An 11,890-nucleotide genomic window follows, 5' to 3' on the forward strand; every position below is an offset into this window, starting at 1 on the left:
TTGCACTTCAGAGACTGGCGTTTTCCGTAGCCCGGTTACGTGCTCCGTTTGATCCGTTTCTTTCGAGAAGCGCAAAACCGATGCTACACGAACACTGAAGGAGCATCGGTTAAGGCAACTCGACTTGCTGAGGCAGCAGAAAAATCGTACCGGAATGGCAACTTACCCCAGCCACAGGCGGCAGATAAGAAAAACAAGACAGATGCGACGACGCTACGAGCTTCCATTCAAGTCAGGTAGTACTCGTACGTCGAATAGAACAATCAGAACTGCACCAGCTTTCGAGTCACGAACCAATCAGCCGAAAAATCCCCGATCAGGTACTACTAAAGCAAAGGAAAAGGACCTTTCGACCGGGGCCGTTTACGTACCTCGTCGACAGATCAGGCGACCTATCCTATCGGGGATTCAGAGCCAGTCCTTCCTACACCGATCCGAGTCACGGCGTAGTCCCCCGGCCGACCTCGCCTTTGATCTTGGCATTGTGCTTGTGAGTCGTATTTTTTCCAATCAACGAACAGTATTTTTCTCTCACACCAAATCAGCCAACGGTACTTTCAGTCATGGCTTATCAGTCAAACAAGCCCAAGCGAACATGACGCTAGTGGTTACGACCGAAAGTTGCCGCTCAGTTCTGCCGGAAAGGAAGCTCGGTGACGCGCACCGCCGGTGTTTGGCCGCGGTTACGTCGTGAGTGACTGAGACTGAGAGCCATACGAATCCCCTTTTTCCCTCCTTAGGTTGCTTCGCCCGGCCCGAGTGATGGATGATTTCGGTGCGTGCCCGATCGAGCTTTCCTTCGTGACGCGACACGATATGGACATCCGGTACGCGGGAGCGCGCGCGTCGTTTTGCCGTTAGTTTCGGCGTGGGCCAAGAACAACAAACAAACACGGGAGTTGCAGCCCGTGGGCACAGCCAGGCCGTCGGGCCACCCTCCCAAACGCCCCCCAAACCGACCGTGCTCGTCCATCAATGCGGCCGGCCCAGGCCCAGCTCCGATCGACGATCGTCACCACCAGTTGGTCGTCTATGAAGATGACAAGACGCCGCAATGAAAGCCGCCCTGCACCCAGTCCGTACTCTCCTCGGACAAGCACGCAGCCTTGTGCTACGGGAGATAGGCTTCACGTCACGCGTCGTCTTGGCCGGTTCCTCTCGTCACGGGCCCGGGCGAGACAACAGAGAACGCCAAAACGGCCACATGAATGAATGCTCCAATCCTTGGCATGAGGCAAATCTAGTCAGGATTCTCCCCGACTTACCACTCCACCCAGTCGTCCTGTGCGGAGGCTGTGCCCTCCAAATCACTGGTGGTTCCGAGCATGCAGTGGCGCGCGTTCTGAACGTGTACAGTTTTTTTTTAAATAAAAGACGCTTAAAACAGTATATATACCAACGAAAACAATGACTAATATAAAAGATGGATATCTTGACACAAACGATCTTTTAAAAAATAAGAATCTGTCTAAAAAAAAACCGGTTGTTTTAGCTCCTCTCAACAACTAGATTTTGCTCATGCACTTACACTGTCTTATAGCTATATTTATAATGTCTTATTACTATATTTACAATGATTATTTACAGTGTAATTTATTGGATAGAGTGATGTAATTTACGAATAACACAAATATATGCCAATTTTTTCAAACAAATTTACAAATTATTTTTATGGATTCCAAACATCAAAGAAAATATATCAAATTGTTCATAAATGTCATCAAATTGATCACAAATTATGCACAAATTTCAGAAAAATATAAATTGTTCTTCTTTTTTGGGGGGCTAATGATTGTTCACTTGCTTGGAAAGGAGGAAACCACTGCTACGTGCCCGCGACGCTGTGCCAATTGACCCCTCGCAAATACAATTGACCGACTCCGGCTGTCCTTTTTCGGGGAATACTCCCATCGGCTTGCAAATTGTCTGGTGACCGCTCCGGATGTACGCGGCTGCCGCGCCGAGGAAACCAGATCGAACGGTGGACAATCCGGTTGCTACGTTCCCCTAAAACAACCGGATGATCATTAGCAAATCTGAAAAAAAAAGGTTTCTGCTATCTGAGATACGACGGTCCCCATCAAAAACCAATTTAGTCATCTTTTACTTTGATCGCTTACTAGCCCACTGGAGATCACGTGGACTTCGGTCAAGTTTGCACTCGATGTCTCAGATACGACGAATCCGAGTAGCTTGCCACACGTCACCCTGAAGACGCATTTCACCAAGTTGAGCTTCATGTCATATCGCAGCAAGTTTGCGAAGGTTTCTGCTAGGGTACCATTTAGTTCCACTTTATTTTGTAAAAAATTTTAAGATTTTCTATCACATCGAATCTTTGGACGCATGCATGAAGTATTAAATATAAATAAAAAATAAAACTAATTATACAGTTTAGATGAAATTCACGAGACGAATCTTTTAAGCCTAATTAGACTATGATTTGACACTAATTACCAAATAACAACGAAAGTGCTACAGTACCATTTCGCCATAAATTTTGCAAACTAAACAAGGCCTAGATCTTCATCAATTGCTCGGCCTTCCTGGATTCGATCATGATGTCATCCATGTGTATCTCGACGTTGCCACCGATCCTGAGTATGAGGACACTGTTGCATGCACCTTTTGATAAGTGGCGCTGATGTTTGGTAAACTTTAGTCACTTTTAGTCACTAAAATACCAAACACCCACACTAAAGTTTAGTGGCTTTTAGACACCCAGGGATAGCTAAAAGTGACTAAAGTATACATGGGACAGCTGCTTTAGTGGGTGAAACCAAACAGGGATCACTAAACTTTAGAGGGGTCACTAAACTTTAGTGGGTGGAACCAAACAGACCTTTAATCAAATAAATCACCATAGTTTCGCAACCTTTATTCCTGTAAATATATTTCGATGCATGTTTCAAACATTTTTTATAGGCAAGTGGAACATGACTTGGAGGGATTAGATGACAACACAACTCCAATAAACAAATGAAGTTCATGTAAGACCATTAGACCAACCCAACTATTGTAACACTTTAATCCTAATCATCAATGTACATGCCTATGATTCAGATAGAGTGATAGACCCATCAACCAAATTTTTGATCTTGTATCAAATTTGGCGCAAAATGAAGCATTGTTTTTACCACGAAGGAACGACATCACCCTACAGCCAAACAACAGAAGAAAGAGCATGTACATGTACAAATCAATGCTATGGCCGATATACTTTCATATTGCTCGGGGATTAGATGACAACACAACTCCAATAACAAATGAAGTTCACGTAAGACCATTAGACCAACCCAACTATTGTAACACTTTAATCCTAATCATCAATGTACATGCCTATGATTCAGATAGAGTGATAGACCCATCAACCAAATTTTCGATCTTGTATCGAATTTGGCGCAAAATGAAGCATTGTTTTTACCACAAAGGAACGACATCACCCTACAGCCAAACAACAGAAGAAAGAGCATGTACATGTACAAATCAATGCTATGGCCGATATACTTTCATGTTGCTCGCTAGATTTCTTTAAGGCCCCGTTGAGTCCTTGGAATTGAATTTATTTTAAGAATTATAATTTAGACACATATTAATTAAGTTAATATGGTTGTATATGGATTATATTTGTATATTATTGTTGGCTAAACGAGAGATACTTATATGTTGTATTTCTACCTAGGGGGTGAGTTGAAGAGCTTATTATAAGTTGCAAAGTAGAAACATTGAATAATGATCTATACAATCGATTTCGCTCTCTCACCCTATAAATTTAAGATAGACTTACATGTGAACTTTGAAAAGTGATGGAATGTCAAATTTTAAGCCAAATAGCCTAATTTATTAAGTAGATTTCAATTTCTCCAAATGAAAGGAACCAAACGCCCCTAATAGAAATGCAATATCCACTGGAAATACTGATATATCAGAGATATGAGACAATCATGATGAATATTAAAAGGTACTTTCATAGTGCTTCTACCAACTTCTACAGTCTCTACTACATATACTCCTTTATACATATCTCAGCTCGGAGGGAGAGCCAACTAGAGTGTTCGGTTGAACTAGATTATTTACTGTTTATGCTGAAAAACATTATTTATGCTGAAATGTTGTGAGAGAAAAACACTGCTCCGATTAAAAAAAAAAACAGAACAAGCCGGCTGACAAGCCAGCCGAACAGGCTCGTTCAAAGAATCTAAGACTATTTTCTTTGTTTCATCACCCAATAATGTTGCCTATGCAACCCCTTTGACTATTTTTGTTTCTTTTTACCACAATTGTTTTCATGTAGTCATGCGTCAATGGATATATTATCAAAATTACGATGAGCCATTAATAATGCGTAGCCTTTTAATATGTGTTCCTCTTTCTAGTGCTTAACGCTCAGTGCAATACAAATTCCTTCTGAAATACTCGTGTCAACGCGTGGGGAATCCTTATAGTTATCAAATTTTGTGAACATAAATGACACATGTTGATACTGTTCATTCATTTAACTCTTTATATAAACTGACAACACACGATTGACGTTACTAGATTTATTATAGAAAATACTTTATTTATAATCCTTTTCTTTTAAATTATTATAATAAATATTGCTAGAAAAACTGAACAATAGTTGACTTAGAAAACAAATCTAGATGGATTTATATTTATAACTAGAGAAAGTACAACAATACTAATTTTCTGGGGTCAACTATCACACAACATACGGAGTCACGACTCACGAATAAGTTCGCAAGGTCTACTAAAGATTTCAAGGGTCAACTTGTTTTGTGTGATTTTCGTCGTGCGAGGACCGTGTTTGATACATATATATGATTAGTACTGTGGACGGAAATTTGGACTGACTTTAAGATGGGTATTTTGGCCTCTCGTGAGTTGTTACTAAGTATTCCTAACGCCGTATACAGTGGCACAGTAGTCTATGCTACAGTACAACACCAGGCGGGGCATACGCTTTCATGAACCAATCACTACTCGCAACTCCTGTACAGTGTACAGTATCTGAGATATTTACTATGTACAGTACCACTACGCTGCTGCCGGCCTGCACCAGCCCTAACTGCGATCCATGGGGTTGATTAGCAGCAGAATGACCATTGGACCCCTACCACTACCCTGCAGCAGCAGCCAGCAGCCAGCAGCCAGCAGCCAGCAGCAAGCAGGTGCCGCCATTTGCGCGGGAAAGCTCCCGCCCCGGCCCCTCCTGGAATGGCGCAAAAGCGAGGCGCCAAGCTGCGTTTGACCGCGGACAGCTGGACCCGAGACCGGCAGCCGCGCGCGGGCAGGGCAGGGACTTTAATATAAAACAAAAACGAAGAGCCAAATGCAAAAGTCACCTCGGTCGCCACCGCCGAAGCGGACAAATTTAATTTAAAAGCTATTCCATTTCGGTACGGCCAGTAAATATTTTCTTAATGCAAGAGTCCATTTGGTGCTGATTTACCCTCCGTCTAATAAAAAAGTTGGAGTATAATTCCAGATTTAAAGGCAAATATAGTGAAGTTTGAAATATATATAAAGAATATAATATTTATGTCTAGTAAGTATGTATATGTTTACTAGAAAAATATATTCTATTATTGATCCATTGATACTGATTCGGTATCATAGATGTATTTTTATACATTAGCAAGCACACATGTATGTTGCAATGGGATATATAATCTGTCATGTGGTGTTCATGCCCATGATAATGACCTAGCTATTTTTATTGGATTAATTGGTCTGAGCCCAACTTTAAATCAGATAGTACATTTCAAGGTCTACAAGAAATGTCATTAGTATAATAAAAGATTAATCCCGTAGAGTATTGTCAAGAGACCGACTCAACTGGAATTGTGTAGGTAGCTCCAATGGTCAGGAATCCCGTATTTATCGCAGCGAGGGAAAAAAACGATAAATACTCGCCTGTGGCGGCGCTGCGTTTCCTGACCTGCGCATGCACCGGTCACGGGGCGGCAGAGCGGCCGCGGCCGCGGCAGCAGCAGCAGTGCGTCGCGCTGTGGCTGCCGAGTCCTCGCTGCGGCGGCCAGCGAGGCAGCGACCATAAACAAAGCCTGGCCTGGCCGGGTCTAGGCAGCCGCAGTGCCGCGTGCAGCGGGAGCGTGCAGGCCGGCCTGGAGACAAACGCCCAAACCCCTCCTCTTGTTTTCAAACTTTCGGGGTCTTTGTTTGCACATTTGGCCTTTTTCAGAACCTCATTAGGACAGCCGAGGGACGATGATGGACGTGGAGCTGTTTAACATTGCCGTACGTATCTTTTGCGGACTGTGGGCTGTGGTGTGTGGTCGCTCAAATCGCTCCACATGTCGAACGCTCCCCGGGTCCTACCAGCTTGTCCTTGCCACTCGAAACCACGGGGGCCTGCCTTTTCAAAAAGATTGGGCGCTCACCTTCTCAAGTCTCTTGCATGGCGAAGTCCAGGCGGGTATGGCCGTATGGGTATCCAATGCGTTGAGATTCTTTGTTAACTTGAGTCGAAGTCGCACAAAACCTGTACTGATAAGTATGATAGCAAACACCGCCGGCGAGTCGTGCAACGCTCCCCGGCTCTCTTTCCCTTAGAGCAAGTATAATAGCAGGCTGTAAGCAGACTAAATGTTGAGGTGGAGGAGAGAGAGGAGAAGCGGGCTGTAAGCTTACAGCCGGCTTGGACACAAGAACCAAGAAAGTCTATGAGAGAGACAAGTAGACCATGTATTAGCTATAAAGAGCTAACTACTATATAAGTGGGCTAAAAGAAAACTGCAAAAAAACCTTACAACCAACAAGCCAGCTATATTATTAGCCTTCCTCTTATCCATTTCACCTGCCGGCTCATACGACCACAACACGGCTGTCGGCTTGTAGTAACCAAACATGTGCACCATGGTCGGCCAAAAAATTGGGGAGAATCACAAAATAGCACCGGCCTCTTGGCGTTCAGGAGTAGCAAGCAACGGCTCCTCGTTTTCAATTTTTTTTTCAACTTGTTTCCACCCAAATCAAAAGACGGACTTGCCCAAGTTCCTACGGGTCTGCCTGTTTCTCCACGGGATCTAGCTATCTCTCTCGCATCTCTAACAATCTTTCTAAAAATCATTCTCTAAATCATCGTTTGGAGAACCATTTAAATAAAAAATCATTTTGTATATCTTTTCACTCTACAAAAGCTTTTCAATATCTTGTGCTCACTCTGCAGAGTTAGCCTAACAATCAATCTTTAGCTATGAGAAATTCGGAATATAAGATGACTATATCTAAATAACCAATTAAAAATTCCAAATGATTTTTTTCACTAAATCTTTATTTCTAACAATTAGTAAGGATATAACGAATCTCTTAGAGTTGCTCTAACGAGACTTTTTTAAACTCATTCTCTAAATCTTTACTTGGAAACCTTTGGATAAAAACCACGCTCTATATGTTTTCATCCTCTAGCAACTTCTCTACATCTTATACGTGCTCCAGAGAGCCAATCCGCTCTCCATCTTTACTCTTTAGTCAGTGAGAAATCAGAACATAGGATGGTAAGGTCTCTTTGGCAGGGCTTCGGCTCCGGCTTCTCGTAGCCCTGCTAAACAACCATCTAAAACACGACTTCTTGGAAGGAGGCAGGAGGAGCCGGAGCTGTACCTAATTGTTGCAAAATTGTCATTGGAGCCTTTTTGTCAGCCCTTTTACAAGATGGCTTTACCAAACTAGTGAAGCTGCTCTACATGAGAAACTAGAGCTAGAGACCTTTTAGCAGTAGCTAGAGTACTACTCCTAAATGACTTTCGAGACCCACGTCATTTTCTTTAGAAAGGATGGCAAAAGGTTTGTCGTAATTTTTATTAGACGAGGAAAGAAAAAAGGCAAGTGCCTATCCTGTTTTTTGAATGAAAACTAGGCTAAAAAACCATACAACCGAGCACAGTGCTTCACTCAACGTAACAACTTTGGAACAACAGCTGGCCAACTATCACAACTCACACCACAACTTGATCCAATTTGATCAAAATGACCTAACTAAAAGCTCAACTAGCAACTCACCAAGACCGAAGAAAACAACGTCCAGCCAGACAACACCAAACAACACAGCTTGAGGCACTGTTGACGGTAGTGAACAACCATTATAAACCGTCAATTAAACATGCATAAGGACATAAATATAATCACCAATGAAGGTTTAGGGGTTTAAACTAATAAATTTTATAAGTTTTGGTGAATCTGTGTTTCCAGCAGGGTTTAATCAGAAAACCACCAAAAAGGACCTAATCATCAAAGGAAAATACGAGGTTCTACCATGGTACCTATGTGGGAAGACTCTAGAAGGGTCTAAAAGCCATGTCATCGAAGTGGAGGGCCACCCACTGATAGGTGGGGCCACCCAGCCCATCTAGGCCCCACCTATCATCCTCGTCGCTCTGTGGGTTTCCCACCGCCTTTGATAATGCATCTAGGCCGTTGCTTAAGTCGGTTTGATCCAAGGGCTCACGTTGGACCCTAAGGACTATATAATCCAGCCCCTGCCTCTCCCCCAGGCATAACCTAAGTCATCAAGTCATTTGAGAAGATAAAAACCCTAATCTCCTCAGAGCCCCTCCTCCATAGCAATTAGGACCATTTTACCATCTTTCATCTTCCACTTCTTACTACGGTGCTAGATTATAGACAACTCGTACCGGATCACCCGGCAATTCATGAACCAATGTATCCTAGCTGGGTACCCTAAAACACAAGCCCTGCTTGTATCCTAGGCACAACCAAGACCAACTCACTACCCTCCTGTCACGGGGTCCAGGTCCCCGTCCAAACTTGAACTCCAAGCCTCTGCTCCCGAGTCCCAGACTCAGTGCGGTGCTTAGACCTCTACCATCCCCGCCTCCAATCAATCAGTCCAAAAAGAGTCAGAACCCATAACAAGAGAGCAATGAGCCTTCCCGCGCCCATACATAAGTATGTGTTCAGGATAATAAGTCTATGACCTACCTAGAACCTAATACAACAGCCGGTCCTTAACCGACACAGGCAGAACAAGTGCAACCCGAGCCTCACTCGAATGCCAAACCAAGTTCAGATCCAAAGTTCCATTCCGCCTGGTCTCCAATTATCATTCATATATATTTTCCAGGTGATAATATTATAATAGCAATAATAATATATTTCCTATCTCTCGCTAGTGACAGGCAATCACTTGACTTCTATCGGAGTCCTGTAGCATAGCAATCTACACGATACTATCATACTAGTAAGACTCAAGTGGTTTCATTCAACTCCTTAAACTTAATGCACAAGCATAAAACAAAAAGTGTAGAATAATAGAGGTTATGCACCGGGCCTTGCCTGGGTAACATATAACCAAAAGTTAGTATTCTATCTTGGTGACACGATCTCTAAAAGTACCATCTCACAAGCAACTCCAATAACTCCGTGATCCATCGTCGTTCCTATTATGGTATGCAATGCGATGCAGGGATGATGCAACTGTTAATTAACAAGGCAACAATAACTCTTAAAACAGAGTACATACTATGAACTAACAAGCTAGCTCTAATGACTAACGTACTAATCTACGTATCAACATCATCGAGAAAGATGTCATTTCCCAACAAGTGTTTTAGTTATACAATTCCAAGGTGTTTCTTTATTTCATTTATTTGATTTACTATATATTCAAACTAGGGCTCATTTGCTATCTTAGCAATTTAATTACTCTGCAGCTACAAAAAATTACCGAGAACACCTGATAACACTTCAAACCTATTGCAAAATTTTTAGAGCTAACACTGTCACTGATTTATCATGGCCCGCTCCTGAGTCCCGGACTCAGTGCGGTGCTTAGACCTCCACCATCCCCGCCTCCAATCAGTCAGTCCAAAAACAGCCGGAACCCATGACAAGAGAGCAATGAGCCTTCCCACGCCCATACATAAGTATGTGTTTAGGATAATAAGTCTGTGACCTGCCTAAAACCTAATGCAACGGCCGGTCCTTAACCGATATAGGCAGAACAAGTGCAACCCGAGCCTCACTCGAATACCAAACCAAGTTCAGATCCAAAGTACCATTCCGCCCGGTCTCCAATTATCATTCATATATATTTTCCAGGTGATAATATTATAATAGCAATAATAATATTTTTCCTATCTCTCGCGAGTGACAAGCAATCACTCGACTTCTACTGGAGTCCTGTAGCATAGTAATCTAAACGATCATGTTATACAATTCCAAGGTGTTTCTTTATTTCATTTATTTGATTTACTATATTCAAACTAGGGCTCATTTGCTATCTTAGCAATTGAATTACTCTACAGCTATGAAAAAATACCGAGAACATCTAATAACACTTCTAACCTATTGCGGAATTTTTAGAGCTAACACTATCAGTGATTTATCACGGAAATTCCTACAAGTTTATGTCTTAACAATATTAAGCATATTACAATAATTAGAGCAACTATAAAAACATACATAACCTATGCGAACGAAATACCCTATCAGATAGATCATGATTTTATAAACTTAACAAAATTGGTTTGGCATTTTTGCGATTTTTCTACACTTTTTGGCGGATTTATGAAGTTTCTGCAAATAACAAAAAGGAAAACAAAATTTCCTCCAGGCACTGGGCTACGCGGCCAGCCCGCAGCTGAGGCGGCCCACGCGGACGCGCGGCCCAGGCACACAACGCGCGCACGTGGCCCAGGAGCGGGTGGCACAAGGTCGGCCCAAGCGGGGTGCGCGGCCGGCGAGCCAGCCCATGTGGCCAAGGATGGGCGACGGTGACACTTTTCACTGAGCCCCCTACACTTTACATCTACAACCCTGACTTTCTTCGAAACTAACCAGGCCCCTATTTGTAAATCTATGAGTCTAGCATTTTTGCAAAGTGAACACAGTAAAGAGTTCCTATTTATGTTTGAGTCCTTCTACCTCTGTTCGTAGGAAGTCGCACGGGACGACGGTCATGGCCGGTGTCTAGGGTTCGGTCGATCGACTAGCGGCCGGGACCGGCCACGCACAGCGACGGGCGCTGCGACTAGAGGCCGGTGGGGGCAGTAGCGGGTCAGCGGGGACAGCAGCCGGCTATGATGGCGTAGTGCATCCAATAGAGCGAGAGAGAGAGAGAGAGCGAATGAGAGAGTGAGCGGGGAGGGTGAGTAGGAGCTGAGGCGCCTCCCCCTCGGCAGTAGAAAAAGAAAGGAGAGGAAGCAGCGCGAGGGCTCGCCCTCCACTTGACCGTGAAGGCTGGGGAAGCGCAGTAGCAGCAAGGACGGTGCATGTTCCACGCGCTACGGCACGGCACATGGCGCCCCCGCACGAGGCTTGTGCATGAGGCAGCAGCGGCACAGCTCCTCTATAACGCGCGCCAGAGCACGGATGTGAGGGAGCACGCTATAGTCGAACACATGGGCGTCGCGTGGCTCTGTTGGCTACGTGCCTGTGCGTGAGATGATGCGACGCGGATGTGAACAGCGACACATTGTCGGCAACTTTAAAAGATCTAAATCCTATTGACTTCCACCAATAAATATTTCACGCGATAGCTCATACTCTATACCAAGCCATGGAACAAAATATTAGGGTGTTATGTAATTGTTTTGCGCAAAACAAATCACCACAAACAGCGTTTTTAAATATAATTTAAGATTTTTATAGTTGACGCAAGAAGCTAGTTTTTAAATTTTAAATTCGATTTTTGAGTTGGCAAAAACCCTAGTTAACAATATTCGTTCTCCAAAACCAAAGTTGCATTTTTCTCTATACAACTTGTACTTCAATTTTTATTTAAACCTCAACACATGTTCTATATTATTTTTGCTCAATAAAAATTGTTTTTCAATCCTACTTGATAATTACATAAATGATTATTTCATCGACACAACTGGAAACTAGGTTTTTTTTGTTTTCATTCCTT

Source organism: Miscanthus floridulus, chromosome 17 (genome assembly GCF_019320115.1).
Source record: "Miscanthus floridulus cultivar M001 chromosome 17, ASM1932011v1, whole genome shotgun sequence".
Taxonomy (NCBI): Eukaryota; Viridiplantae; Streptophyta; class Magnoliopsida; order Poales; family Poaceae; genus Miscanthus; species Miscanthus floridulus.